At 38.2% G+C, this 12,375-nt stretch overlaps 1 protein-coding gene across 1 annotated transcript in view; it reads left to right on the top strand.

Moving 5' to 3' along the window:
* The first annotated feature begins 7,418 nt into the window (after positions 1–7,418).
* Positions 7,419–12,375, top strand: part of LOC137176124 (plexin-B2-like) — a 206,942-nt gene continuing 201,985 nt past the window's right edge. The window contains exon 1 of the mRNA XM_067582193.1: positions 7,419–7,927. The gene's annotated coding sequence lies outside the window, so the exon portion shown is untranslated. The remainder of the gene's footprint in view (positions 7,928–12,375) is intronic.

Consider the following 12,375-nt stretch of genomic DNA (forward strand, 5'->3'; position numbering starts at 1 on the left):
AGCGTCCAAGAGGGGTGAATGCTTTTTACAGGCACAGTATACAGTATGTGCATTTTGCATAATGAATATGTTTACTGTTACTTACAATAAGTGTGGTTATGCACCACATATCTGGAGCAAACTGCTGCAACTCTCAGTTCTTTTGAATCAAGGCTTTTTTGTTTGCCTTTTATTAAATCCAATATGGGGCTTTTTATTCCTAAGTTGCACTGCACTGCAACTTTTATTCTACTGTTTTATCCGTCTTATTATATTTTGAGTTCTATGTAAATGTGTCTTTTCATGAAGCCTTGTGTTTCTTTTAAATTTTGTCTTAATGCCTTTTATGTTTTGTGTAAAGCACTTTGCCTTGTTGTTGCCTTAAGTAACATTTTGAATGCAAGACTTTGACTTTGAAAGGAACATTTGTATACTGGGATATTGCTATTTTTACTTCCTAGTCTAGTTTATTTGAGGATCAGGATTTAGAGCACATAATATCACAGAGACAGCTCTGCTGAAAGTTACAAATGACCCTCTGATTGCATTTGACAAAGGACCTCTCTCTCTCTACCGGTCTTCTTAGATCTTAGCGCTGCTTTTGACCCCACTGACCATCACATCCTATCACAGAGTCAGAGTCAAGGTTTCTTTCCGTTAAAGGGGAGTTTTTCCTTCCTTGATCATGGGGGAATGTCGGGTCCCTGTCTAGACCTGCTCTATGTGAAAAGTGCCCTGAGATAACTTCTGCTTTGATTTGGCGCTATATAAATAAAACTGAAAATTGAAATTGAGTTGAAACTTAAGGTAACGACTAGGGCTGTAGTATCCTGGTCGACTGGTCGATTAGTTGGTCGATATGCTCTCGTCCGACTAAATTCTCATTGGTCGAATAATCTCTGTGTTATTTTCATAAAGAGAAAAGTGCTACATCAACAGCTTTCCAGGAGTAATCCATTATTTCCTGCGGTGGGAGGGACAGACTAACGGATTACCTGTGAAACAACTTTGAACTCGCCCAACCTAATGGAGACTGCTGGGTCTAACTGTACTCAACGTTTACTGAACATTTACTGAATCAGTGTTTCTCAGATAATTATCACAAGAACCACCGCCAGGCCAAAAAAACATTTTTTATTGCCGAAATTAACACCAAACAGCCATTCTTTCAGAAATCAACAGCATTTGGGAGTCTCTGTGCAGCGCTGAGTCAACCTCTGTCTCGTTGCCTTGGAAACTATTGGTAGCCTAACCGTTAAGGAATACGGCATTGCATAGTATGTTTGCGTAGCGGGTGGGAAAGAGTGGTTAGTAGTAAGTTGTCAGTCTGGCAGTAAATGTACAGTACAGACTACAGTGTGTCAGTTAATAAATGCTAAAAAGTCAAGTCTGTTGTTTCCCCAAATGCTGGAAAAGTGAAGGGAGTTAGCTCCAAAGTTAGCAACAATGGGTTAGCCTAACCTGAAGACACAAAACAGAGGAGTAGAGAAAACAGAGAAATGTGTGGCTGCTGAGTTCACGGTGCACTCTGCCCCCCCCCCCCCCCACTCTACTAATCTTTAACTAATCGATTAGTTAAAGATTATGTACGATTTCCGTCGACCAAGATTTTCTTTGGTTGACTACAGCCCTAGTAACGACAGTGTAACCATGTGGCAGAGTCAACAAAATTTAAGCTCTAAGGCTCTGGACACATGTAATACTTGTGTGTGTGTGTGTGTGTGTGTGTGTGTGTATGTCTTGACTTCAACTTCTTTGCCTGCTCATGACCCTTGACCTTCCCACAATCAATTTCTCCAAAACACACACTTGTGCACAATCACAGCTCACTCCATGCTACATAAATCAATTCCTGCCATACCAGGCGACTCGTAGCACTTTAAGTTGTTCTAATGCAGCGATGCCTACTGTAACATTCAGGAGACTTATGAAACAAAAGGTTAGGGCCCCTGAATGGCCCAGTGTCAAGGATTACTTCTCAGACAAATTCTCCAGCAACAAAGCCTCCATTGTGCCCCGCCAAGCCCTCGAATTAGCAGCAGGGGCGACTGCACGCTTAACTGGGCTTGACAGCGCGACCGCTCTCCCAGACCTCTCTGAACATTTACTTGGATTGCTTCGATCTGAAATGTCTAGAAAATTGTGAGGTGAAATGAAAAAGAAAACGCATCAATAAAATGAGAAATAAATCCTCTTTGATGTCTCTGGGAAGTCTAACTAGATTATTATGAATATAAATTAAACTATGTGTAATCTATGTAAAAGTAGGTCTCAATCTGAAGCATGGATTAGGCTGCAGCACGTGCAACATCTGTCTGAGAAAAAAGTTTGCTCCATGTATTTGTTTTTTCCAGTTAAAAACTGGCTTGTTTCTTGTTTAAAGTCGACATTTTTGTGGTGATCAATACCTCATAAATCATGTTATTTCCTAGTTTTAAAGAGGTAGCTGGCTTCTTTTTTTTTTTTTTTTTTTAATAGCTTTCCATGTGAACCCTGGGGACTGAGTTTAATCTGCCACCGTCAAGCCAGGAAGAATGAAAAGTAACGTTTCCTGTTGTGTTTTCAAAATAAAAGCTCATTTGTGTTTAAACATATTTTTCACAAAAAACAACACAGAAGTCAAAATAAAACAAAAAATTCTGAATCTCAGTATAAATGTGTCAGTATTAACATATTAACTCTGCTCATTTATTTATTACCAGCAGGAAATGATGCGATAAGTACATAAAGTGTGGAGCAACAAAATGAAAATTTAAAATATAAATAAAGAGATTTATTGTTTTAATACATTTTTCACTTATTGTAAAGATAGCTCCTCTGTTAGATCAAGTTACACATTATTGTCTGATTCCTCTGAAATTTGTATTTCTGTTTACATAAACAGGAAAAAAGATAAATAAATGCAGGTGATACTAGATATGCATCGAGACCGATACTGATATCAGATATCAGTCCGACTCAAATAGTTGGATCAGGTATCGATAACAATGGGTCGATCCGGTATCGGATACCATTATTTTAATAAATAACAATTAAGTAAATTTATATCTATGTATTTATTTGTTATACTTTGTTTTATAAAGTTAGGAAAACAATGTTTAAGTCAAGCCTCGTTTTGCCTTTACACATAAAAGAATCATCCCAGTGTCGTCCACACAGTGAGGCAAACAGCTTAGTAATTAAACACTGGTACTGGACCAGTACGAGGTATCGGCTGATACCCAAAGCCCAGGTATCGGTATCGGGACTGAAAAAGTTGAATATTGCAGTATTGCAGTAACCATCACGACATTGTCTTGATATCGACTTGTTACCAAGAACAATAAGTGAAACTTCTATTTTCTCGACTGTATTTTTTTTTAGCTTCTGGCTGATAAAGTGCAGCTTAATGGAAGCTGAAACAAGTCTGACATGTAGAGCTGAAGGTGAGTTTAGATTGAATGCAAATGAGTCATTCAGACAACTTTGACCACCTGGAATGTTTCTGCAGTCCGAGTTTATTCTTTTCCCTTTTTCCTTTACTTCTTAAAGTTTTTGGAATAATTGTGTCGTTGCAGCTGAAATATCAGATTGTCTAGTCAGGTGACGAAGGCAATTAAATACTAGAAACACAGTATTTTCCTGCGGTCCAACTGCCTTTAATAAAATATATGCATATAGGCCTCCTGAGCTCTGTAGCAAGGAAGAAGAACATCGATCAACCTGCACATACATTTTATACAACACAACCGTCATACTTCTCTGTCTGTAGACGCCTGTTTCCTGCAAGATAATCAATATATGGTGTCGTTCCCGTCTTTTACAACTTCCAGTTCTCGCATTTAGTTCCTTTTTGCAACAATCATCTCTTTGAGTCGGCGGCCCTGTGTATTATGCAATACAGATAAGCTTTTTCTTCTTTCCTAACAATTTGCTGACATGAACAAGGTGCGAGACATTAAAAACAGAACAATGTGATTATAATATATAAAGACAGGGTCAACAGTACATCATGTTCTTTGAAGACAGAAACTGATCAGTTGAGAATACACATCTATACTATTGATAATCATTAATATCATAATACAGTGTTTTCTCCATTAGTATACTTCTAATTATCATAATTTCCTTCACAAGTGCAATTCTTTTTGCTCAAGCTGAATCATTTTCTTTGCCACCTTGAGCAAATATGCAGCTGTTTGCCTCTTTATTGACTTTTGGTTCACAACTGCACCACCTATAAAACGACCACACCTTCAGATGTCCTAAAACAGCCACCATACTGAAGATAGACCCTTTGGATTTAGACTGTGGAAGAGTTTTATTATTTAAATTTTTGGTGTATTTATCTTGTGTCGTGTTTCAATGCTTTATTTAGTTAGTTTTGCTTTTCTTTGTGTTCATGTTTTATGTTTATGATTTGAATCTGTGTGATTTGAATATGTGGGTAAGTGTGTGATGTGTAGGTTGTTTTATGACACAATAAAACCAAATTAGATTTGCAACGATTGGTCACCCAACATAAAATTAACAAATAATGGTTGATGATTAATTAATGATAGTCAATTAATCATTTTGAGTCATTGTTTTTAGAAAAAATACCTAATTTTTCTGGTTTCTTTAGTCCTCTTTGGTGGTAAATTAAATATCTTTGGGTTCTGGACAAAACAAGACGTACTTAAAAATGTGTTTTTCTTCTTGTTCCTTCAGTTTGATGTTTGAGCTTCGCTGTACAGAATGATGTATGTGCAGAGTTTGTTTTCACATTCATCTGCTGAAAGTGGAAAGTTTCTCAGTGCTCATTGAAAATCTGACTTTTAGGGGGCACACGAGCGTGATTTGTGACATCAGAAGTAGTTTGGAAGCCAGTCGTGGTCCGATATTCAATTTACACAAGTGTGATGTGGAAACTTGAAGCCTCCAGTGAACAAACACTGAGAATGAACTTTACACTTAATGAGTGAGAAGGAGGAGATGTCATTTTAACAAGGTAATTATACTTTTTTGTGAAAAAAACATATAAGACACATTATTTATTCAATCAGAGAATTTTTATTATTTTAGTCTTAATACCTGCCTGGAGGGGATCTTCAAAGGACATGTTCACAGTTTTTCCAAGTGTGTGTTAAAACAACAGTCAGGTGTCCATATGAACAGTTTCCTCGCTGTTCATACTGGATATGAAAAGATCCGTCAAATGTGCTTTCAATGTAAGTAATGGAGGCCAAAATCCACATTTTGTGCAAAAATGCATTTAAAAGTCTCTGTGAAGCTTATATGAGGCTTCAGCAGTCTGAGTTAGTCATATCAAGTGGATATCTGACACATTTACAGTCTTTTTAGCATCAAATTCCCTCTTTGTGTTTCCTCGGACAGTGTTTCCCTGTTGAGCTGCAGGTGGAAGTATAGTAACAAAAAGAGGGTCTTTGGCTCTAAAAAGACTGTAATGTTGAAAGATATCTACTTGATTTGACTCATCTGGACGCTGAAGCTTCATATTAGCTTCAGATAAACTTTTAAATACATTTTTGCTCAGAAGGAGGACTGTGGATTTTGTCCCCCATCACTTCCACTGTAAGTTTATTATGAAGGGATCTTCTAGTGGTCAGTATGAACAGGAGGAATGATTACAGCAAGAAAAACATGTTTCAATGTTCGTTTGAGCTCCTGACAAAAAGTTTTTTGCCTCATTAGTGATAAAAATCTTTGGTATAGTTTTATCTCCCCTTTTCATCTATCCAACATTTTTGGTTTTTGGTGCGTAATAATAAGCATTACAGTCTCACGGGACGATAAAAACGGTGTTCATTCAATAAAAAAAGCCCCGTTTCCACCAAAAGTTCCAGGTAATTTGGAACCAGAGGAACTAATCTCATGAAATACACTTGGAACTACAAGTCCCTGTTGTGCATCCGGTTTGTGTTTCCACCACATCTGAGGAACCAGGTAAATCATGCAAATTAAAGCCATGAGTAATAAAAATCAAGGCGTAGAATTCATGAGGAAAAATAACAATGCAGATTTGTTCTGTTGTTCTTTGTATTTACTGCTGCATGAGTTGGATGTAATGAATGAATGAAAAGAAGAAACGCAGAGGATGAAAATGAAATTAAGAGTGTGTACAGTAAATCATCTGTAGAGTGTTTGATGCTTTAGATCATAACAATGAAACAACAATAATAAAAATAACGTTTTATTTCTCTCATTCACTGGCTCTGTTATTTCTTTTGTAGTATTCCCTCATTCATAACACGTTATATTAATATAAAATCTATAATCTTATATTGCACATCTGTGAACTCATCACATCTAATCTGTATTCTTTGTCTTATTACACTTGAACATTACAAATTCTGTTTATACTGTCAATATCCTGTAGCCTACATTATTATTTAAGGTACCAACAATGGAACCAGTACAATAATTGATCTACAGGCTGTTGGTCTGGACTGGTTTTCTGTGCCGGTGGCAGTTTATTCTATTGGTGTGGAATGGGTTTCTGGATTGCCAGACCTCTTGTAGACCACTAATCAGACATTTTTTACAGTCACATTGGGTATTTTAGAGCCGTTAAACGGGACATTTTTCCAGCATTTGACTTTTTAACCCCAACCGTGATCTTTCCCTAACCTTAACCAAGTGGTTTTTTGTGCCTAAACTTAACCATTTTAACTGAAAGCATGGGGAGATTGGTGTATCACGTGCAAGTTTCTTCTTCTTCTTCTTCTTTGGGTTTTTACGGTATCCTTTAAGTTGCATTACTGCCTACCTCTGGATTTAATCTTTCACTGTTGTCCAAACCTATTACAGTTTTGTAATTAGTCCTGTTACTCTCAAAAAATCTAAACATCATTTTTATTTTCCCTCCATACTCAAGCAGATCTTTAACCCTGGCCTCCACTTGTCGGAGCCCATGTTGACCTGTAAGCACTGCTCTTCTTTACGCTTCATATTTCTTGCATGAAATCAGGACGTGCTCCACTGTCTCTTTATCCTGACACTGATTGCAAGCGAAAATTACAAGCGTTCCTGCATTTTGAAAGTTTTAATAAGATCACGTGATCTTGCGCAATTAATACCAATACGCATGCGTAATATATCCGCACCAACAGTAGCCATTTAATTTTTTTTTTAAACTCAACAGCTCTCTTCACATACAATATATTTATTCTTTATTATAAATTTATTTAGGCTATATATATCCCACCTGTCGTTTGTGGTAGTTGTATTTTTCTCACTTTGTATCTTTTCATTGTTATGCCCCACAACACCAAGACAAAAAATCTGATGGTAGTTCTGATGTGGGGGAATCATAGCTTTTATTTAGAAGGGAAACTAATCCTATTTCTGGTGTGAACTGCTGCTAACATGACGGCGCTGTATGAGCCTGCAGGCATTGGGGGTTTAGTGTTGGGAGGAGGAGGAGGAGGAGGAGGAGGAGGAAGAAAAGCCCTCATCCCGATACTCCCCCAGTTTGGTTGCGTATCGCGCCGCTATCAGCGGAGCTCCTGGCTGAAGCCCCGGCTGGATGTGTGCGCTTCACTGGATACAGAAAACACACACTCCTGCTGTTAAAAAAAAAAACTGCATGCGTGTGTATGCGTGCGTGTGTGTGCGTGCGTGCGTGTGTATGTATGTGTGTGTGCGTAAGTCATATACTACACCTGAGCCGGGCATGTAGTTAACCGGGTTCCTGGGCGTGGGAAGGGACTGTCTCACTTCTGTTTTTGTCGGTGGGAATATTGTTGAACTAAACTTCAGCAGTGACTGGCGCAGCTGCGCAGCTCAACCACACGTTCATTTCGCTCCAGTTTGACTCTTCCACAGCGGCTTTTCCTCACATCAGGATGTAAATTTGGGAACTTTTTGTCCGACCAGCGTCAACAGAGGACAACTCTTAACCTTCTTTCGTTTTCATATCTTTGGGGAATATAGAAAGAAAACACGGATTTCAGCAGCGAATCCAGAGGTAAGCAGCATGTGCTTGTTACTTCTAAACGCCGCTGTCATTCATAATTTTTATTTATTTTTTGTGCTTTATTTATGCAAACTTGCACAAATAAATCCCCTCTTCCTCTACAACAACAATTTCCTAAAGCTTCTCACTGCAGGAAAAGCTTTAGAGGGATTTTAAAGATTTGTAAGCGACTCGTGATGTCTTATCGTTGCCCCGATACGTCACACCGAAGTCCGCTTACAAAACTTCCAATTAAACAATTTATCGATTACTAGCAAATAACACATGCGGACTGTAACATTAATTGGGGGGCTTTACAATCGGTTAGGGTCTATAGTTGATTCGGCATAGAAGCTATCCACCAAGAAGCTTGTTATTTTGGGAAAACCTTTGGATTTGATTCAATTAATGCCGTTTAACCCAACGAGCTGTATTCAACTTTGTGGCCAGAGGGGTTGGTTATAAAGGCGGGCATATCCTGACATTTAGAATGACTTAACTTTTGAAAAAGTAGTGTTTGAAGTTTTATTTGTTTGCCGAACTGCAAACTTGACTGTAATGATTCGTTATAGCACCCCACACCTGTTTTAGAGGTGTAAGCCTTCGCTTATAGGTAAGGAGATATTAAATTGGCTGATTTTTAAACGGAGTCTAGTGTGTCGGTCTCTACATATGGGAGACGACGGAATGTGTTGGGACCAATCAATACACAGAACATCTGGAGCCTCAGCCAGTGGGCTGATCCTGTTGAGCGAGTGACACAGTTTTAATAATGTATTCCAGATTGGGTTTGACTCCTTCCAGTGTTAACATACTGATATCTACAACAGCTGTACAAAGCCATTATATCTTATTGATTTCCCTCATTAAATCTGCCAGCCACAAGGAAGATAATTGGTAAGTAGAAGTGAGAAAAGGGATCTGAAGCTTTGAGGGAGTGCAACAGATCAGTACTAATATTATATACATTTAGTGTAATATCATAGAAATAGATGTTTTCTGATGGATCGATTGATCAGAGGTCTTTAAACCATCACATCAGCAGCCACATAAGAAGTATACGTGGTCAAATCTTTGGCTCCAGAGGTTATTAAAACACTATCTCATGTGTATATCTATAAATCTTTTTGGCCATCTGTTTCAAAGCATTGCTGTACACGATGGGGAGGTAATTGCCCATGGTGTCAGTTAATGGATTAGAAAAGCCTCCACATTGAACCTTGAGCTCTGAAGCTATAAAACCATTAAAGCTGCAGCCGCACTGCACTATTTTGACTCTGGTTGTCTGATGTTGTGGCTAAAATGATGCTGGGATCAGTCGAGCATGCAGTTTCAAGGCTGCTTGAACAGGTCATTGTGTCATGTTTAATTTATGGAAATCGCTAGTGGGAAGTTTGGATGTGCACTTTTGAGTATTTCAGGTGTACATACCAGATATGAAAACAGAATCTCAAGAAAGAAGTCTGTCAAAAGTGAGTAATAAAATGACTCAAGTACAAAACTTGCAGCAAACTGCAGGCTCAGGCTTTCAGTGTAAGTATGACTGATGAAAATTAGTCTCAGCACTTACTGCTGTTGCTTGTTCATTTAATGTTTCTAATGTCTCCTTTGAAAGCAATCGATAGTTCAGAAGCACTATGTTCTTTTGAGTAAGCTCTTCAGTAAATCCTTTTTCAGTGTTTCACAAGAAGTCATGCTATTTCAGCGACATGCCTCCACACACACACACACACACAACACTATCTCCTCCTTTGTGAACTGACTGTTTAAAGTTAGTTAGTAAGAGGCTGAGCTTTAAGTTGAGCCGCCTCCGGGAGAAACTGTACAATGTTTTACATTATCTTCTGACTCGGAAATGGAGAGCGGAGTTCTTGGGAGTTAAAACAAATATTTCTCGGAGGCATAAAGAAAGTTACTGGTTGGTATGGCTGACTTGCAGTTTAATAATATACAAAGAAGTAACTTAAAGGAAGGAAAATCAAAGGGCAATGACCTCTTTTTATTCATGTATTCAGATGACATTCATGTTCTTGGAAGGTCAGCAGGTATTTTTGATAACCTGGTATGGCTGGTGTTGTTTTGCATTTGGTAGCTAGAGCTCTAGGCTTCATAATAATAGCTTCCTCTTTGCTTATCTCTTTGTTTTTTAACTGGACTTTACTCTGATGTGAAAGCGGAAACCAGATGGGACTGGAAATGATGTGGGCAAGGCTCCAAGTATAAGCTACCGGAGCTAACTTACTGTAGGTGTCCTCACCCTCGGTCCCTGTCCTCGAGGCCGGGTCACACCAGCATTTAAAATGGTGAAATTGTGCTGTAAGGAAAAAAAAAATGGAATTGCAGTGATGTGTGGATTTGATTGTTGCTGTGAGGTAAATCCAAGTGAGTCTTTAGTGTCAAGTTCAACTTTGGTGAACCGTCTTGACAGAGCTGATCTTGGAGAGAACAGAAAGCTGAAAGGTCCAAAATAGAGGAAACCATCATAACTTATTAACTGCGGTGCACCATCCAGCTTTTTATTTATTCCTCCTCTGTTGGTGTATAAACTGCTGGAATGGTTTGCATTAATTGGTTAGTTGCCAACTATTTAATTAATCTCCAACTTTTCTGATAATTGATTCATTGTTTTGAGTCATTTTTTTGAGAGAAAATGTCCAAATTCTCTGATTCCAGCTTCTCAAATGTGAATATTTTCTGGTTTCTTTAGTCTTCTATGACAGTAAACTGAATATGTTTGGGTTGTGGATTGTTGTGGATAAAATGAGACATTTGAGGACGTCACCTTGGGTTCTGGGGAGCAGTGATCGACATTTTTTCACCATTTTCTGACATTTTATGGACCAAACAACTAATCGATTTATCGAGAAGATAATCAACAGATTAACTGATAATGAAAATAATTGTTAGTTGACTTGCAACCTCAAATCAAACCAATAACAACACGGCCGTTCCCTTGGTGCTACGCTAGTTTACAGAAAGTTATGAGACAGAAGTCAATGGTACAAATAGTGTGAGCCTATTGTTCCATTAGCGACCAGGCTAATGAGTTTGCTCACTGGTAGTTAGCAAGCAAGCTAGCTAACCCCTTAAATAACTGGTGAATGAAACGATGTACAATCCTTTGAACAAAATGCTGGAAGAAGTAAACATTACAGAGAAAGAGCGACTGAGTAGCACTAGCATGTTCCCCTGCATGCTAGCATGTAGCTGTTAGCTTGCCAGCGGTATTAGTTCACCAGCTAGCCCTGCAAGTCATCACTCAGTGCTGCACTGTGTATAGGGTTGCAACTAAAGATTATATTCATTATCTGATGATTATTTTTTTGATTAGCTAATCAATCAATTGTTTAGTTGATGCAATGTCACAAAAAAGGAAGAAATAATTCATCTAAATTTCTAAGAGCCCAAAAATCCCATAATGACGTCTTCAGCTGTCCCAAAGATACTCAGATATATGATTAAAAAAAAGCATTTGAGAAGCTGGAACTGACCATGTTTGCCATTTTCCACTATTTTAGCTTGAAAAATGACTGCAAGGATTAATCAATCATCAAATAGTTGCAGAATATTTTTCTGTTGATGGACTAATCGATGAATCAACTTATCGTTTCAGCTCTAACTGCCTAGATTGTAAAGGACCTGTGAATAAACTTCTCTGTGCAACTTTCTGCTGTGATTGGGACATTACATTTAGTGCATCTCCAACTCTGATGATTCATATAAGCAAATATATACACAATCAATAGATAAAAAATCAGCTTTGCTAAACTTTATTGACCCGTGAATCTGCTGCATCTCACTTCACAACCGGAAAATGCATTCTTGACCGTGTCACTCACACGTTGCCAGTCCCTCAGCTAGAAAGGCACTGTTTGTGTTGCTAAACCTCTAATCTCAAAGAGAAATGTTGACAGCCTGTGGGCTATAACTGTGCATTAATGGCGCCGATACAGTTTGACTATCAGAAACCTGTTTTAGTGGAATGCAAGTGAGTGGTTGAGTAACTCTGCTACTGTCAGAATCACATGTCTGTTTGTCTTAACACAGGAGGCTATGTTGTTGTTGAGCTCACCCTGAGGCCAACAGTAGACCCTGAATGAAACAAAAGAGAAACTTTGAGAGTCACGGTGTGAGGAGATGAGTCAAATAATCCTGAATTATAATCATAATTCATGGAAGCAACGAGGAAACAAACTAATGATGAATGAATGTTGATGAATGTTGTTGTGTGGAAAAAAAGTTAAGCAAGTTCGTCTTGGCAGCCAGAACTTTTTTTTTATCGGTTGCAGATTTGGCTTGAAGAATGTGCTGAGTTCAGTGTTGTTTGGCATACGAAAGAGAAATAATTCAAAATCATTAAGTAATAATATGATCTTATCATGGTTTCTGTTTACAAGTTTCTGTTTGAACAAGATAAGTAATTAGTCGTTGTTTGACACATAAATAACTTTGTTGTAGAG

This window comes from Thunnus thynnus, chromosome 23 (assembly GCF_963924715.1).
Source record: "Thunnus thynnus chromosome 23, fThuThy2.1, whole genome shotgun sequence".
Lineage (NCBI taxonomy): Eukaryota > Metazoa > Chordata > Actinopteri > Scombriformes > Scombridae > Thunnus > Thunnus thynnus.